At 39.8% G+C, this 16,354-nt stretch overlaps 1 protein-coding gene across 6 annotated transcripts in view; it reads right to left on the reverse strand.

Moving 5' to 3' along the window:
- Positions 1-16,354, reverse strand: part of MBOAT2 (membrane bound O-acyltransferase domain containing 2) — a 123,456-nt gene that overhangs the window by 38,308 nt on the left and 68,794 nt on the right. Inside the window, exon 4 of one of the 6 annotated variants that reach the window (XM_049095742.1) lies at positions 579-696. The exons of the other annotated variants lie outside the window; for them this stretch is intronic. The gene's annotated coding sequence lies outside the window, so the exon portion shown is untranslated. The remainder of the gene's footprint in view (positions 1-578; positions 697-16,354) is intronic. 6 annotated transcript variants of the gene reach the window in all.

The raw sequence follows: 16,354 nt of genomic DNA on the forward strand, positions 1-16,354 counted from the left end.
AACCAGTCCTTATTTTGGTGAGTGATTTTTGCAGTATACATCAGGATTTGTACATACTCTGCCAATTTCGCTTTCTGGACTCTCCTAAAAAAACAAAAATACTTACATATATTTACAAGGATCTATACATACTCACTAAAGCACTGTATTTTAATGATAAACAAAAAACCAACTAAATGTCTCCAATATATTAAGTAAAATAAATGGAAATAATAAAATAAATAGAAAGCCCCACTATAGAATTCAGTAATAGTGAATAAAGAGACATCTATAAGTACATACAAAATCAATTAAGCAGAAAAAGTGAACTAAAGAATCATCCCACCTTAGGTACTAAAAACCCCTACACAGATGTATCTATCTATCTACACACACTTGTGTTTATATAAACATATACTGATACATCATGGAAAAAGTTCTAGATAAAACTGTAGTAGACACTCTAGGCTGACTCATTCCATGTGCATTTCTGTCTCCATTGTCCCCTGCTTTCCTCTATCACAGAGGCAAAAAGTCTAATAAATACTCAATGCCCAGGTGCTCTTGCAACTAGAGGTGGCATGACACACGGATCTTGCCTGGGAGATGGATGCGGAAGTCTGCGGAGGTTTCCGGAAAAGATTTAGATCTGTGCTGTCCAATATGGTCTCCGCTGGCAAGAGTGTTCTAGGTCTGGGTCATACCAGCTCATGAAAGCTGTTGGTTTAAGAATTTTTGTAAACTGGTTGTTAAACATAGCCATTATTAAAAATTAAATGTGAACAAAAGGTAAATAAATAGTATTACAAACGCATTAAATATTCAAAACTCACCACTTCTCAGTTCCTTCTTATCATCTGTTTTCTGTGTTCTTGATGCTATTCACATATCCTGCATCTGCACGATGGAAATACCCTATAATGGCGAGCTCCTGAGCATTTCTTCCCAACCCCCACTCAGGGACTTCAAGTCAATCACTCCAAAGCTACTGTGGTAGAAGCATTTACACTATAAAAACCAGAAATCACTATAAGCCTCCCTGATCATTTAAACTAAGGATCAACACACTAAAGGCTGTAGACCAAACTTCACTCCCTGCCTGGTTTTGTAAGTATCATTTTATTTGGCCACATCCAAGCTCATTTGTTTATGTGTGTCTGTGGCTGCTTTGGCCTTACAACAGCAGAGCTGAATGGTTGCAATAGCAACTGTAATGATCCTCAAGGCCTAAAATATTTATGGGGCAGTTTACTGACCTGAATGAGAATTAAAATGATGAACAAAACGATGGAGGGGGGAATAAAGAAGAAAATGCTAGTAATGCACGTTAAACTTTTAAAAGGGTGTCATAACTATCTAGAGCCACTGTACTGTGAACAAGAAAGAAAGAGGAAATAGTCTTCCATTCTGTAAAACCTCTTACTGAGGCAGCAAAGAAGCTGCTCACACATAAACAGATGGGTGAAGTTCCAACATACGTCTTCCTTGTCTGATTTTCATCTTACTCATTAACATAAACAGAAATATCAACCAACAAACCAACATTCATAATAGAACTCCATTTGTTTGTCAATGATATAAGCAACTTCTTTACTGAACTGAACGGTTACCACACATTTATTTGTAGTCTGAGATTTTGTCAAATCATGGTTGAAGTACAACCCCAGGTGAGCTGTAAGAGTTCGGCAAAAATCAATGAAAGCTTTCTGTAAGAATCAACTGGCTCTGTGGAATTTACAATGAAGAGTATTGTCTATTTTATTATTATTTTTAAATTATGTACTATATATCCACTATATTAGTAAAATTTATGATAAAGTTACATATGTATATGTATGCATCATGCTTCTCCAGAAAGCCTGTTTAGTTGCCAACATTTCCCAGGGTACCACCGACTAGCCACATGTCATTAGGGAGCACTTGAAATGTGACTAGTCTAAATTGAGATGTGCCATAGCTGTAAAACACACACTGCTTTTTGAAGACTTCACAAAGAATTTAAGATATATCATTAATGATTTTTACACTGACTATATCTTGAAATGATAATATTTTGGGCATATTGAATAAAATATATTCTTTTTTTTCCTCTTTAAACTGCAAGTATTGGAAAATTCAGAATTACATCTGTGGCTCACAATGTATTTCTAATGTATAGTGCTAGACAGTTTTCCTGAAAACAAAAAAGGGGATAGACAGCTGGTGTGGCTTTTCACTTTTGAATTCTTTCTGCCCAGAAAACAGATGTAATGGTTGTTGTAGCAACCATCTTGCATCCCTGAGGTGGCAAACAGGCTAAGATAGCACAAAAGAACAAGAGAAGAATCCTGCTTCTTTAATGACACAATGAGCTGCTACACTGGCTCTGAACAACCTAACCCAGAATGAATTTGCAGGTGGTGGATTTTTTCCCCTATTATCTGCAACCAAAATGCATTTCGAACTGATGGCAAAGCACATTAAACTTCTGTTATTTTCTTCTGCATTCGATTGCAGGGCAAAGTGATGGGGCAAGCCTCTGACTTTTCACACACACATCAGCAGAGGAAAGCAGACATACGAGCCAATGTGTATGTGTGTGGTATTATCATAAGAGCTATGCTCACAGTATGAGTTTCACTGAATGCCTTCACACAGAAAAATATACATGCAAATCAACTCCAGACAGAACTGACCTAGATGTAAATAATGGCCCCATCCTTTTAATGATTCCTACCTGTGACAATACAAGAGTCACTTATAAAAGGTAGACACAGGGATCCTGACGACTCTAACTCAATCAACTATGATTTTGTCCTCATTGCCACTGACTGGTTTATGGGGAGGCATGAGGCTGAGGTCTGGACAATGAAACTTGACACAGAGCTTCTGGAAAGACTTTTCTCCTTCTTGAAGTATGACCCTTGCTATTGTCGTGCCTGTAAATACGGCAGCCACCGTTAGCTTAAAAAGAAGCTAGCCTATGGACAAAGTCAATACACTAGGATGGCAAAATAAAGTAGAACAAAAAGTAGAGCTTCTTTATGCCCTCATTAAGACCAAGTTGCTGAATTAACCAAAATGAGCTGCCTTGCCTCATGACTTCTTGCTTTGAGAGGTAAATCTTTCTATACTGTTCACACCACTATGCCATCACGAGCTGGGATTTCTGCTCTTTGCAGCCAAAAGCGCCATGATGTAATTATTACTCATAACAAAATTAAAGCAACAGCATTTGAAGAGTTCTAGAACAGAACATTTTCTTATTTGTTGAAATATAAATGTTGAATTACTGCTTCATTTCAAAGAGAGAAATCACATCTAAAATATTTATTCATTTAGAGACAGCTACAGAGTAGAGACTGTTCTGGAAAAAACAGAGAGCTCAGGGATTATGGGATTAATGAACCAGAAATGCTGAGGGAAAATGAAAAAGAATTCTTCCCAAATAAGGAAAACAGGTAACATCACCCAAAGGTTCAAGATCCTAATGGCAGTAAATACAAAATTGAACGAATGAATAATTGCTTTACTGTGCTTAAATCAAATTAAACTGTTTGCTTTCCAAGGTGCATGAGCCCAGATGACCTTGGTTGTCACTCAGCTTTAGGAAAGGCCTGCACGTCTGTATTCTAACTTACTGCTTTCTTATTTTGCCTCTCCCTCTGTCTATATTTTCCCAGACTCTGTTTGTTTATACTTAGGTCTTGAAATCAGGTATTTATACTTAGTTTTGAAACTTCGAAACTTTGCTCTTTCAAACACATACTATTGGCTAATCTGTAGTCTTTGTATGTCTATGTAATATTTGAAACAACTTTAAAAATACATGGAACACTATAAAACAAAAAAGCATAAAAGCATATAGGGTCTTGGAGAGTATACACAGAGGGGAAGGCAAAATAAAGAGAAAGTCAAGTCAGTATTCTACTGTGTACAGCCTCTGAAAGGTTACTCACATGGATCAATAAGCAGAATAGAGTCCAGAAGCCAAGTCACACATACAGATGAGCTGCAAGCTAATACAGAAAAGATGGTATCTGCAATGAACAATGCTGAGACAAATTGATATACGTATAGAAAATAAAGTTAATTTCAACCTTTAACTCATAACCTACACAAAAAAATAGCTCAGAATGGATCAAGTCATCTAAGCCTAAACTATAAAACTTCTAAAATAAAATGTTTGTAATCTTAGGGCAGATGAAGATTTCTTAGAAAAGACACAAAAAGCTCTAAACTATAAGAAATTGTTAAACCGACTTCATCAAAATTTCAAAGTTCTGTTCCTCAAAAATCACCACTAAGGTACACTTATCATGATGAGCACTGAGCAATGTACAGAAGTGTTGAATCACTATATTGTACACCTCAAACTCCTATAACAACACTGTACGTCAACCACACTGGAATTAAAATTAAAACTTAATTTTAAAAATACCCACTAGGGAAATGAAAAGTCAAGTCACAGATGAGGAAATACTCATAATTCATAAAATTGACCACAGATATATCCAAATATAAAAAGAAGGAATTATAACAATAAAGTTTTGAGTCAGAAGATTTGAACAGATATGTACAAAAAGAAGGTGCCCAACTAACTGGTCAATTAGCACAAGAAAAAAATGCCTGATATCATTAATCATGAGAAATCTAAGTTAAAATCATAGTGAGATACCAGTAAACACTCATTAGAATGACTAAAATAGAAAAGAATGATAAGACCAAGTGTTGTTTAGAATGTAAAGCAACAGGTACCCTCATACTTCACCAGTGGGAATGAAAATTCATATAACCACTTTGGAAAAGTTTGGCCGTTTCTTATACGTTTACCCTAGGTCCCAAAAATTCTTCTCCTGCTACACACATCCAGGAGAGACAAAAACATATATTCATCAAAGACTTGTACGAAAATGTTTTAGAAGTTTTATTCATAATAGCCTCCATTTTGAAACAACCCAAATGTCCATTAATACACAGATGAAAAGATACATAAGTTATTCTATGCAATGGAAAGCCACTCAGCAATAAAAGGAACAATCTGTTGATAAACACAATGACATGGATGAATTTTAAAACATTAAGCTGCGTTAAAAGAGAGGGGGGCCAGACACAATAGATTACATACTGCAGAGTTCCATTTATACAAAACTCTAAAACCAGCAAAACTAACTTTAGTGACACAAAGCAGATCACTGGCTGCAGGAGCCAGAGCCGGACTGATGACACAGGGAAAGGAAGAAACTTCTGGGGATGAGTAAAAATGTTCTCTATCTTGATTTGGGTGGTGGTTACACGGTTTATGCATTTGTCCCATGACTATACTGGAACTGAACTGGTGGTTTTGTTTTTGGTGAATTATACCTAATGTTGATTACAACTTATTTTGGAAACAAACACATTTTATACACTCTTCCTTGCATATTCTTTCTCATCCTGAGGCCTCAGGTTTTTTTTTTTTTTTAAGATTTTATTTATTTATTCATGAGACACAGAAAGAGAGAGAGAGAGAGAGACAGGCAGACAGAGACACAGGCAGAGGGAGCAGACTCCATGCAGGGAGCCTGACATGGGACTCGATCCTGGGTCCCCAGGATCACACCCTGGACTAAAGGTGGCACTAAACCGCTGAGCCACCCAGGCTGTCCCAAGGTTTGGTTTTCTTCTCCAGTTACACTGATTTCCTGGAGGATGTCACCCTGCCCCATGATTTTACATACCCATGGTATACTAACAGCTCCCAGGTTCTCAATCTCCAGCCTAGATATCCCTCCTAATCTCCAAACTCAAACAACCAACAAGCTACTTAACATCACTAGGTGTAGCCTAGTAAGTAAACATCTGAAACTAGAAATCCCAATCCCACCAAAATCACCTTTGCCCTAGTTTTTTCCATCCTAGTAAACGGTATCATCTCTCATGCAGTGGCTTTGCCCCAAAAACTAGTCCTTTTTGATGTATTTTTGGGACTCCCATCCCCACATTCCAGATCTCCAAATCCATCTTCATACTGCATATCATTATGACTCATATCCACACCCAAATCTATCTACAAAATATCATTGGACTGAGTAATTCCCACTGGGAGCAGGTCTGGGCCTGCTCTAACAGCATCCTGCCTCCTCTTCCCTCCCCCAATCCCTCCTTGGTCTGTTGTAAACACAGCATCCAGAGTGCTCAACACTCCCCAGCAGTTACCCAGCATACCCAGAACAAATCCAAGTTTCTTCAAGAATGTTTGTTAACCTGGGATCTAATTTAAAAAACAAAACTCATCTTTGGTTCTACTGAATGAATGATACACATTTACAGAGATTTTTAATTACAATCAAGGAATTAGAATTCTTGAAGACTGATAACATTAGGACATTACTGAGCTCAGAGAAGCCTGGCAACACTCCAAGCACCCATCACATGTGTGCACAGGCAGATCATGGAAATTCCAGCAATTCAGGGGAAGGACAAGTTAGTTACCATCAGTGTTGTCTAAAGTTGGTCATAATTTTCAATTGGTGCTATTTTCGTTATTAATTAATTTGGGGAAATAGGGCTCCATTTCATTTTTAAAATAATTTTGTTCTTGTATAATTGTTTCTAAACCATTGGTTCCGGGATCCCTGGGTGGCGCAGCGGTTTGGCGCCTGCCTTTGGCCTAGGGCGCGATCCTGGAGACCCAGGATCGATTCCCACATCGGGCTCCCGGTGCATGGAGCCTGCTTCTCCCTCTGCCTGTGTCTCTGCCTCTCCTTCTCTCTCTGTGACTATCATAAATAAATAAAAATTAAAAAATATATATTTAAAAAAATTTTTTTAAAAATAAAAAAATAAAAAAAATAAACCATTGGTTCCTCTATTTGATTCCTCTCCCTCTGTCTCCTTGGCACTGTGGGGTGAAAACATGAAGCTGACAGCGGTAAACTCAGGTTAAAACTGCTAGTGGGTCACAAAAGCCTTTAAGTCAAGGATCGAGTTTTGGTATCTCCAAACCTTACCTCTACTTGCTGGCATACGATCCTGAAGCCCATATGTTATCTCATAATTTTGAAAAGAGACTTCACTCACTCGAAACAAACACCTGTAAGTAAATAATTCTCCAAAGCCTATCAAATCCACTTCTCTCAAAATCTATCCCCAAATTTCTATCCACAATTACACACTTCCACTTCCAGAATGGATCACTTCAAATTAAATAACTACAATTCACCCAAACTAACTAGCCTTTTTATTTTTTATCTAGTTAAACAGCAATAAACAGAAGCCAAGGGATGCCTGGGTGGCTCAGCGGTTGAGCATCTGCCTTCGGCCCAGGGCATAATCCTAGAGTCACGGGATCGAGTCCCACATCAGGCTCCCTGCATGGTGCCTGTTTATCTCTCTGCCTGTGTCTCTGCTTCTCTCTCTGTGTGTGCGTCTCTCATGAATAAATAAATAAAACCTTAAAAAAAAAAAGGAAATTTAAAAAAAACACATAAGCCGAGAACTGAAAAATACTGGTGGAGGGCATTAGATTTAACTCTAAAGATGGCACTAATGAGCAATACAGACTGAAAGTGTTCAGTAGCAGAGACGTGGAAAGATCACTGCTTAAAAATTATTAATGTTTTCTATTCTAAAAATTTATGATTAACCAAGTTTGTCCATTTTTACTCAGCAGTTTTGATGTGGAAGAAGACCCAAAGAATTATTTTTCTATGTGATGCCATCTGAAAGTGCCATAGCCATTGCATGCTATTATTCTCAAGTCAACATCACAAAGGGAGCTCACCTCTTCTTTCGTCCTTACTGATATCAAAGTCATATCTGCACAGAGTTTCAAAGTCAAAGGGTTCGGCATGGCTCATCATGACAGAGCCGTGTCCAGGCCCACACACCCACCCACTCTCCCTGACTGATCCCTGGACGGCAGGACAGCCAGGCCCCTCCACAGCACCATCCTCTGCAAGTGCTTCTGGCTTCAGCTCTTCTGACACCTTCATCTCAATACCTCTGGTAGTTTACTACCATTTCAGTGGAGTTTCAGGTAAATAAATGTGTGTTTAATCTGCTACATATGACTCAAAAGTTCATTTTATTTATCTTTAAAGATTTTATTTATTTATTCATGAGAGACACAGAGAGAGAGAGGCAGAGACAAAGGCAGAGAGAGAAGCAGGCTCCACGCAGGGAGCCCAACGTGGGACCCAATCCCGGGTCTCCAGGATCATGCCCTGGGCCGAAGGCAGCACTAAACCACTGAGCCACCGGGGCTGCCCCAAAATTTCATTTTAAAACCACTATCAAAACATTGAGTTTCTAAAATCTTTTCAATAATTTCTTGAATTTTACTCTAATAATCTAGAATTTCTAGTTATAAATTTAATGGAATTTTAATAAATGTGATACTGTTCTTTTTTTCTTTTTTCTTTTTTTTTTACTCTGTATGCAGTAACACATACTAAGATATACTGTTTCTGCTGCGGTATTACAATGAACAGTTTAATTTAGCCTCAGAAAACCAATAGGTGATAAATCAACTAGCCATGTGGTCTCTCTAAGAACCAAGTTTGAAAGCTCCTTCCACTATTACCACATTTATAAACATACCCTCTTAAAGATACACAATAGCCATTCTTCACATTTTAAGGTCACATGTCTCATCCTTTCCTAGCCTTTTATGGTGGAATAGAAAGAACAGAAAGATACAACTTCTCCAGTTCAAGAACCTACCATCAAGTCAGAGATGCTGTCACAATGTCTGATAGCCAATCATGAGTAACAATGCTGGGTTTTGTAGCATTAGCTCTAGATGCCAGTTGCTCCCATCTCAATATATCCATGGTGCTCCATTTAGAAGAGCTTTACCACACTTTGTAAAAACTGGTTTCTCAGCTCCACGTCCTTCATGACGCTGAGCTCCTCCGAGGACCTCAGACATCTGACTCTGAGTGCCTAGCACTGAGCATGACAAAGAAGACATTCTCTTCAGTTCTGTTGTCTGGGACATGTGCATGTGAGGGAATGGTACTCAGAAGATGAATGTGGGTACTACAAAATTAGTGTGAAAAGATCACCACACTAATCGTGTGGACGGAATGGAAGGCTCCCCCCAGGATAACAATGTTGATGTAGGCCCCAAACCCAGAACAAGAGAGACATAGAAGATGGCGCTTCCCAGCTAAGGTGAATGTGCAGAGCCAAGAGTCAGTATATCATCATGCCATGGCTAGAATGACATCTATCCAGCAAAAACTGGGAAAAACAACAGGAAATAAGCTTAGTTGGTAAAACAAGGTTCAAAATATTCTGAAGGGCATGAATTTCTTGAATATGAGTATTTTGGGTATTCTCCTGCAGGCATTCAAAGGTTTTTGAGCAAAGAAGTAATAGGATGAAATAGTTACTTGGAGAATAATAAAGACTAATCGATGTATATGATGGATTATAAGAAAAAAGACATCTGGAAGTCACAAGAACAGTTAAACAGCTGGAGAAAAGTAATCCCTGGCTAAGAGAATGTGGAAGAAAGTACTAAGGATTTCCAAGGAAAAGTAAAAAGAACTGCAACTTTTTATAACATGCTGCCTATAGAAAGTGAGAAGAAAGTTCAAGTATTTAAATTAAGGGGTCTCAAGAAAACACAGAAGTTGATTCTGGAGTAAAGAAAAGACCCAGGTTGGGGGCACCTGGGTGGCTAAGTTGGTGAAGAGTCTGCATTCAGCTCAGATCATGATCCTGAGAACCTGGGATCGAGTCCCCCATCGGACTCCCTGCTTAGCAGGGAGTCTGCTTCTCCCTCTCCCCCTCCTCCCTGCTTGTGCTCTCTCTAATAAATAAAATCTCAAAATCTCAAAAAAAAAAAAAAAAAGAATGACCTCAATTGGAACGCTGGCTTGGCCTCTTACTGGCTGTGACTTGAGAAAAGTTGCTTGCACAAAGCCTCAGCCTTCTCTTATTTTTAGCAATTTTCCTCCTGGAAGATTTCATCTAAGGCTCAGAAGCCTTTACCCGACGACCAGGCTCGTCTGCTGGGCACCCAGCACAGCCACCAGAGTCCGTTCAGCAGAGCCAGCACCTCGTGCGCACACCCTACTCCCAGCCCCCCGACGGCTCCGGCCTCCAGAGGCCCACTCCGCCTTTGCTTCGTGCCCCATAGCCAACCCTCGACCCAACCCTTCGTACTGCCTCTATAATCTCCCCCTACCCGTCCGCCACTCTCCACGGCCCCCTCCTGGTCTGCTGCTACCATCAGTCTGGCCTGGCTCCCTGGTCCCTGTGACCGGCGCTCCCGCTCCATGCTCCCGGCAACCATCCCATCCACGCAGCACTGGGAGCCGGAGCCTGACAAAGTACGTCCCTGCCCAAGGTGCCCGGGGGTTCCCACCGTACTTACAACTGCAACTGGCCCAGCCTGCCTCTCTGACTTCATCTTCTAGCACCAGCGACCTTGCTCACCAGGCCCCCCAAAGACTGGGCCTCTTTCCGGTCTCTGACTACACCCGACACTCCGCAGGACCAGGGGGCTCCCTCCTGTCCCCGGGCTCCCCCTCTGGGTCTGTGATCTGCTGGCTCATGTGCATCAACTCTCTCCAAAGACACCCAAGTTATTTCCTTCATCTCTCTCTGAAATAGCTCCTGTGTTGCTGACCCACCTGCGGTCTGCCTCCCCCCTTTACGGTAACTCCGGGATGGCAGGCGTGGCACCGGTCTTCATCTAGAACAGACTATGGCATAAAGCAGGTGCTCGAGTATCTGAGGACTTGTTGACTATAGCCTCAATTGGGTTCTCTTTGCATTGAGCTGTAAAAGTTCTTTACATATTCTGGATGAAGTCCTGAAGCACATCTATGCTTTACAAATACCCTCTCCTAGCATCTTGCCTTGTTATTGTTTTAAAAGTGTCTTTTGAAGAGAAAAAGGTTTTCATTCTGAGGAAGTACAGTCAATTTTTTGTGGGGGCCATTCTTTGAGTGTCACATAAAAGAAGACTTTGCCTAACCCAAAGTCATAAAGAGCTCTTATATTTTCACATTTTATAGTTTAAGGTGCCACGTTTAGGTCTCTGATACATTCTGAGTAACTTTTTATGGATGGGGTGAGGGACGGTCTACATTCAGTTCTTCACATATTCGGCTGTCCCAGCACCATCTATTGTAAAGATCCTTTCCCAACCTAATGACCAAGGCACTTTTGCTGAAAATTAACTGACCATACATAAAGGGTTTGTTTCTAGACTCTTGATTTTGTTTCAGTGATATAGGTGCCCATCCCTACACCATTATCACAGCACCTTGATCATTCTACCATAGTGTACAACCAACTTTGTTGTTCTTTTTTAAGAAATTTTTTTGTTATTCAAGATCCTTTGTAATTTCGCATAAATTTTATGATTGGCCTGTCAATTTCTATTTAAAATGCTTTATGAAATTTTTGTGAGAGATTGCATTAAATTTATAGATCAGTTTGGGGAGTACTGCCATCTTAACAATATTAGCCTTCCAACCCAACCTCATATTCCCAGAGGAATATGAAATACCTCTCCATTTAATAATTTTTTAAAGTAAGCTCCACACCCAACGTGGGGCCTGAACTCAAAACCCCAAGATCAAGAGTTGGCAGAGCCAACCAGGCAGCCCCGTTTAATCCCTTTTAATTTCTCTCAGAGATGTTTTTAAGTACAGTTGCAGATCTTTTGTTAGATTTATTCTGGAGTATTTGATTCCTTTTGATACTACTATGAATGGAATTAATTGCTTTTGTACTTTCATTTTCGGACTATCTGGAATATATAGAAATATAATTGATTTTGTCTACTCCTCTTGTATCCCTGCAGCTTTATTTCTGCAGTCTTTTATAGCCACTCTAGCACTTGTTTGGTTACTGTTTGCAAGATACATCTTATCTATTCTTACTTTTAGGCTCTTTGTGTCTTCTAAACAATGTGTCTTGCAGATAGCATATGATTAGGTGTTATTTTTTTTAATCCTGTCTGCCTTTTGAGTCACATTTACTGTAATTACTGATTACAGTAATTAGATTTATATCTGCCATTTTGTTATTTGTCTCCGGTCTTTTCTGTTCCTCCTTTACTGCCTCATTTTGTGTGTGTGTGTGTGTTGTTTTTTTTTAAAGGTTTAGTAGCATACTGGTTTAATTCCTATGTTGATTTTTTTCACTATACATTTTTTAGTTATTTTCTCAGTGATTACTCTAGGGATCTCACAGTATGCATCTTAGCAGACTCTCTTTCAGATTAATGGTGACTTACTTAACTCTGACAAAATACAGCAAGTCTGCTCCAGTATAGCTCCATTTCCTCCCTTGTCCTCTATATGACTATTATTACATATGTGGCATCTATATATGCTATAATCCTAATAACACAGTGTTGTAATTGTTGCTCCGTGTAGCCCTTTAGATAAATTAAGAAAATGTATATGTATGGCATCTTTTATATTCACCGCCCGTATTTACCATTTCTGGGGCTCTTCACTGCTTCCTGTGGATTCCAGTTACTGCCTCTCATATTACCTTTCAACTCAGACAACGTCCTTTAGAATTTCTTGTAAGACAGGTCTTTGTGTATTGGGAATGTCTTTATTTCACCTTCATTTTTGAAGGATAATCTTGCTGGCTATAGAACTCAGGGTTGAGAATTTTTCTTTCAGCATTGAGAGCATTGTCATTCTACTTCCTTTCAGCCTCCAATGTTTCCAGTAAGAACTGGACTGGTCCTCCTGCTGCTTTCCAGGTGTCCTCATTCTCAGTCTTTTAACAGTGTGACTACACAGTATTTTAGTGAAGATCTGTTTGTTTAGCCTACTTGGGGTTTTCTGAGCTTCTTGGGTATGCAGATTAATGTTTTTCATCAAGTTTGGGAAGCTGATGGACATTATTTCTTCAAATGCTTTTCCTCTTTTTTTTTTTTTTAAGATTTTTATTTATCCATGAGAGACACACAGAGAGAGAGAGAGAGAGAGGCAGAGACACAGGCAGAGGAAGAAGCAGGCTCCACACAGGGAGCCCAATGCAGGACTCGATCCCAGGACTCCATGATCACGCCCTAGGCCGAAGGCAGGCACTAGACTACTGAGCCACCCAGGGATCCCCTGCTTTTCCTCTTTCCACTCTCCTTTGGGAACACTGACTATGCACATGTTGATATGTGTGATGTTGTCCGGTAGGACTCTGAAGCTGCTTGCTTTTCTTCACTATGTTTTATGTCTTCTTCTACGGATGGGCTAATATCTATTGATCCACCTCTAAGTTTACTGATCCTTTCTTTGGCCATCACAAATCACCAGGTAGCACATCTAGTATATTTTTTACTTCAGTTATTAACTTTTCAACTCTAGAAATTTCATTTGGTTCTTCTGAATAGTTTCTAATTATTTTCGTGATAGCCCCTGCTTATTGACTCATGGTCATTGTATCTTTTATTTCTTTGAACATATTTATAATCGCTGCTTCGAAGTCTTTAGAAAATTCAACATCTATTTAGAGGCAGTTTCAGTGGACTGCCTTTTCCCCATTTGTCCTAATTTTTTGTTTAAAACTGGACATAGTAAATGATATAGTAACTTTTTATTTATTTTTATTTTTTTTAATTTTTTTTAAATTTTTTATTGGTGTTCAATTTACTAACATACAGAATAACACCCAGTGCCCGTCACCCATTCACTCCCACCCCCCGCCCTCCTCCCCTTCTACCACCCCTAGTTCGTTTCCCAAAGTTAGCAGTCTTTACGTTGTCTCCCTTTCTGATATTTCCCACACATTTCTTCTCCCTTCCCTTCTATTCCCTTTCACTATTATTTATATTCCCCAAATGAATGAGACCATATAATGTTTGTCCTTCTCCGACTGACTTACTTCACTCAGCATAATACCCTCCAGTTCCATCCACGTTGAAGCAAATGGTGGGTATTTGTCATTTCTAATAGCTGAGTAATATTCCATTGTATACATAAACCACATCTTCTTTATCCATTCATCTTTTGTTGGACACCGAGGGTCCTTCCACAGTTTGGCTATCGTGGCCATTGCTGCTATAAACATTGGGGTGCAGGTGTCCCGGCGTTTCACTGAATCTGTATCTTTGGGGTAAATCCCCAATAGTGCAATTGCTGGGTCGTAGGGCAGGTCTATTTTTAACTCTTTGAGGAACCTCCACACAGTTTTCCAGAGGGGCTGCACCAGTTCACATTCCCACCAACAGTGTAAGAGGGCTCCCTTATTTTTATTTCTTGGGCATTATTGTTGTGCTATTTTTGTTTTTTAGCTTGGACTTAATCCACTGAACCTTTCTCACTCATGGTATGTAGCAGCTGATGTCTCTGCTCAGTTTTTAAATACTTGGGTTTTATTTTTTAGTCTCACTCTAGGGGCCATCCCGTGTCTGCAAAGCTCAGTGGTCAGCTAGGCTTAGTCAGAGCTTGTGTTCAAACACCTTCAGCCAGTAAGGCACTTCCCGTCTGCCTGTATATCTGCATGTGGCTTAGAGAACTCATTCACAGTCCAGCATTTGTCAGGTCTGTCCCAGCTTGTAGTTGCCCCCGCCCCAGGCCCTCTTGGTCCTCCCCTGGGCATGGATGCAGCCTCCAGGCAGCCAGTGTTGCATGGAAATGTTCTCAAATCCCTTCACAGTTTCCTTATGTCCAGTATCTCCCCATTCAATGCATGTCCCACCTCTGCAGGAGAGCAGAGCTGGAGGCAGCCTCTGTTAGCCACTACATGTTCTCTGCCCTGCACTCCAAACCAGGTCAGCTGCCTTTGGTATGAAAGCTTCTGTTTCCATGGCCAGCCCTGCAGCTGCAGTTGCTCTGCCAAAGAGTAACGAGTTGAGATATTCCCAGAAAACGCCACCACAGATTCCCACTATTCTTACACCAAGTTTAGCAGTTTCTTTTAATGAATAAGTGCTTCTCAAAATGTTGTTTGCTTCTGGTCAATTTCCAGAGCCTTAAAATGGTTTTGACAAGTTTTTCCAGTTTTATAGCTGTTTTGGTGGGGGAAAAAATTTTGTCAACCTCTTTTTTTTCTCAATAGCTCAATATCCATCAATTAGGATAGGTTTGGTAGGCTAGCATAGAAATGTTGTATGTGTGAGATGTAAATTAAACTTCTAATATAGACCCAGAAATTAAGAAACTTACCTATACCAACTAAAGTCTTGATGGCAAGAGGAGATTGCCAGACCTCTCTAGGAAGAGTGAACTATGTTTATCAATGGGAAATCATCTTTCTATTTACTACTCTAACAGAAGAATTTTAAAACACTAGAAAACCACCTGCTTTACCAGCAAAAGGCAGTCATGCCACCTTCACACAAGATTCAGAGGTCCCTCATCTTGTTCGCAGTCACTTTAGGATGCTGTTGTCCTCCTCTGTAGAGTAAAGGAACCATCTTTACAGATCCCCACTTTAAGGCTTCTCCCCGAGTACAGAATTCAGTGTTTGGTGACCAGAACATACTCTTGATTCCTTCCTAGAGACATGCAGGTAATCTTATGTTCCTTATGAAAAGCCCACTGTGGCTGGGAAGCCTGGGCTTGCTGGGAGATCTACCCTGCCTTGCTGACCAGGTGTTCTCTCGGCCGGAACAAAGAGACCTCACTGAGTTACAAATATAATAAAAGTCATGAGGGATTTCGTGTGTTCTTTCACAAAGCCTTATTCATGAAAAAAATGGAAAGGAGCTTAGCTGCATTCACTAGACCAGACACAATAGTGACACTGATATACGAAGTCACTCAATTCTTTCCTGTTCTCACTTTGTTTACAGATGACTGAAACGAACCAAACTACCCAGCTACTGTTCAGCTTTAAAAAAAAAAAAAAAAAAAAAATCCAACTTTTGCTCTCTCACCTGTTCAGTAACATAATGAAGTCACTTGACTGTTCTTCTCAAAGTTGACTCAAATATCCAAATAAAAATTGGGTTTGGGCTGTTAGCATTAAACAAGATTATTTTATCTTTCAACATAGACACTTTTATAGTTTACACTGAGATTTAAGATCTTTGGATTCTAGTTCAAAATACTATCTGATTAGTGGTCTCTCCTAGTAAGCCAATAAATATGCATAAATGTAAAGCTTTTAACTGCATCAAGAACTACATCTGACAGTGTAATGAGAGATCTTGGGAGCAACTGAGAAAGACAATTATCCACAAAAAGCACATCCAGATTTCAGCCTGTTCTCACTGCTAATAAAACCAGGACTCTAAAAAAAAAAAAAAAAAAAAAAAAAAAGGATGTTTGGAAAAGGCTTCACATCACCCCTATCAGTTCTCAATTTAAGGATCCTGGGCCTCTACCAGCCAGGAGATTAGGAACCTTTCACTCTGTCTCTCAGGGGCTGCATCTTAATACAGGGTCCTGACCTCCCTCCCCACCCACACAAAAGACCACTCATCTTT

Source organism: Canis lupus, chromosome 17, assembly GCF_003254725.2.
Source record: "Canis lupus dingo isolate Sandy chromosome 17, ASM325472v2, whole genome shotgun sequence".
Classification (NCBI taxonomy): Eukaryota; Metazoa; Chordata; class Mammalia; order Carnivora; family Canidae; genus Canis; species Canis lupus.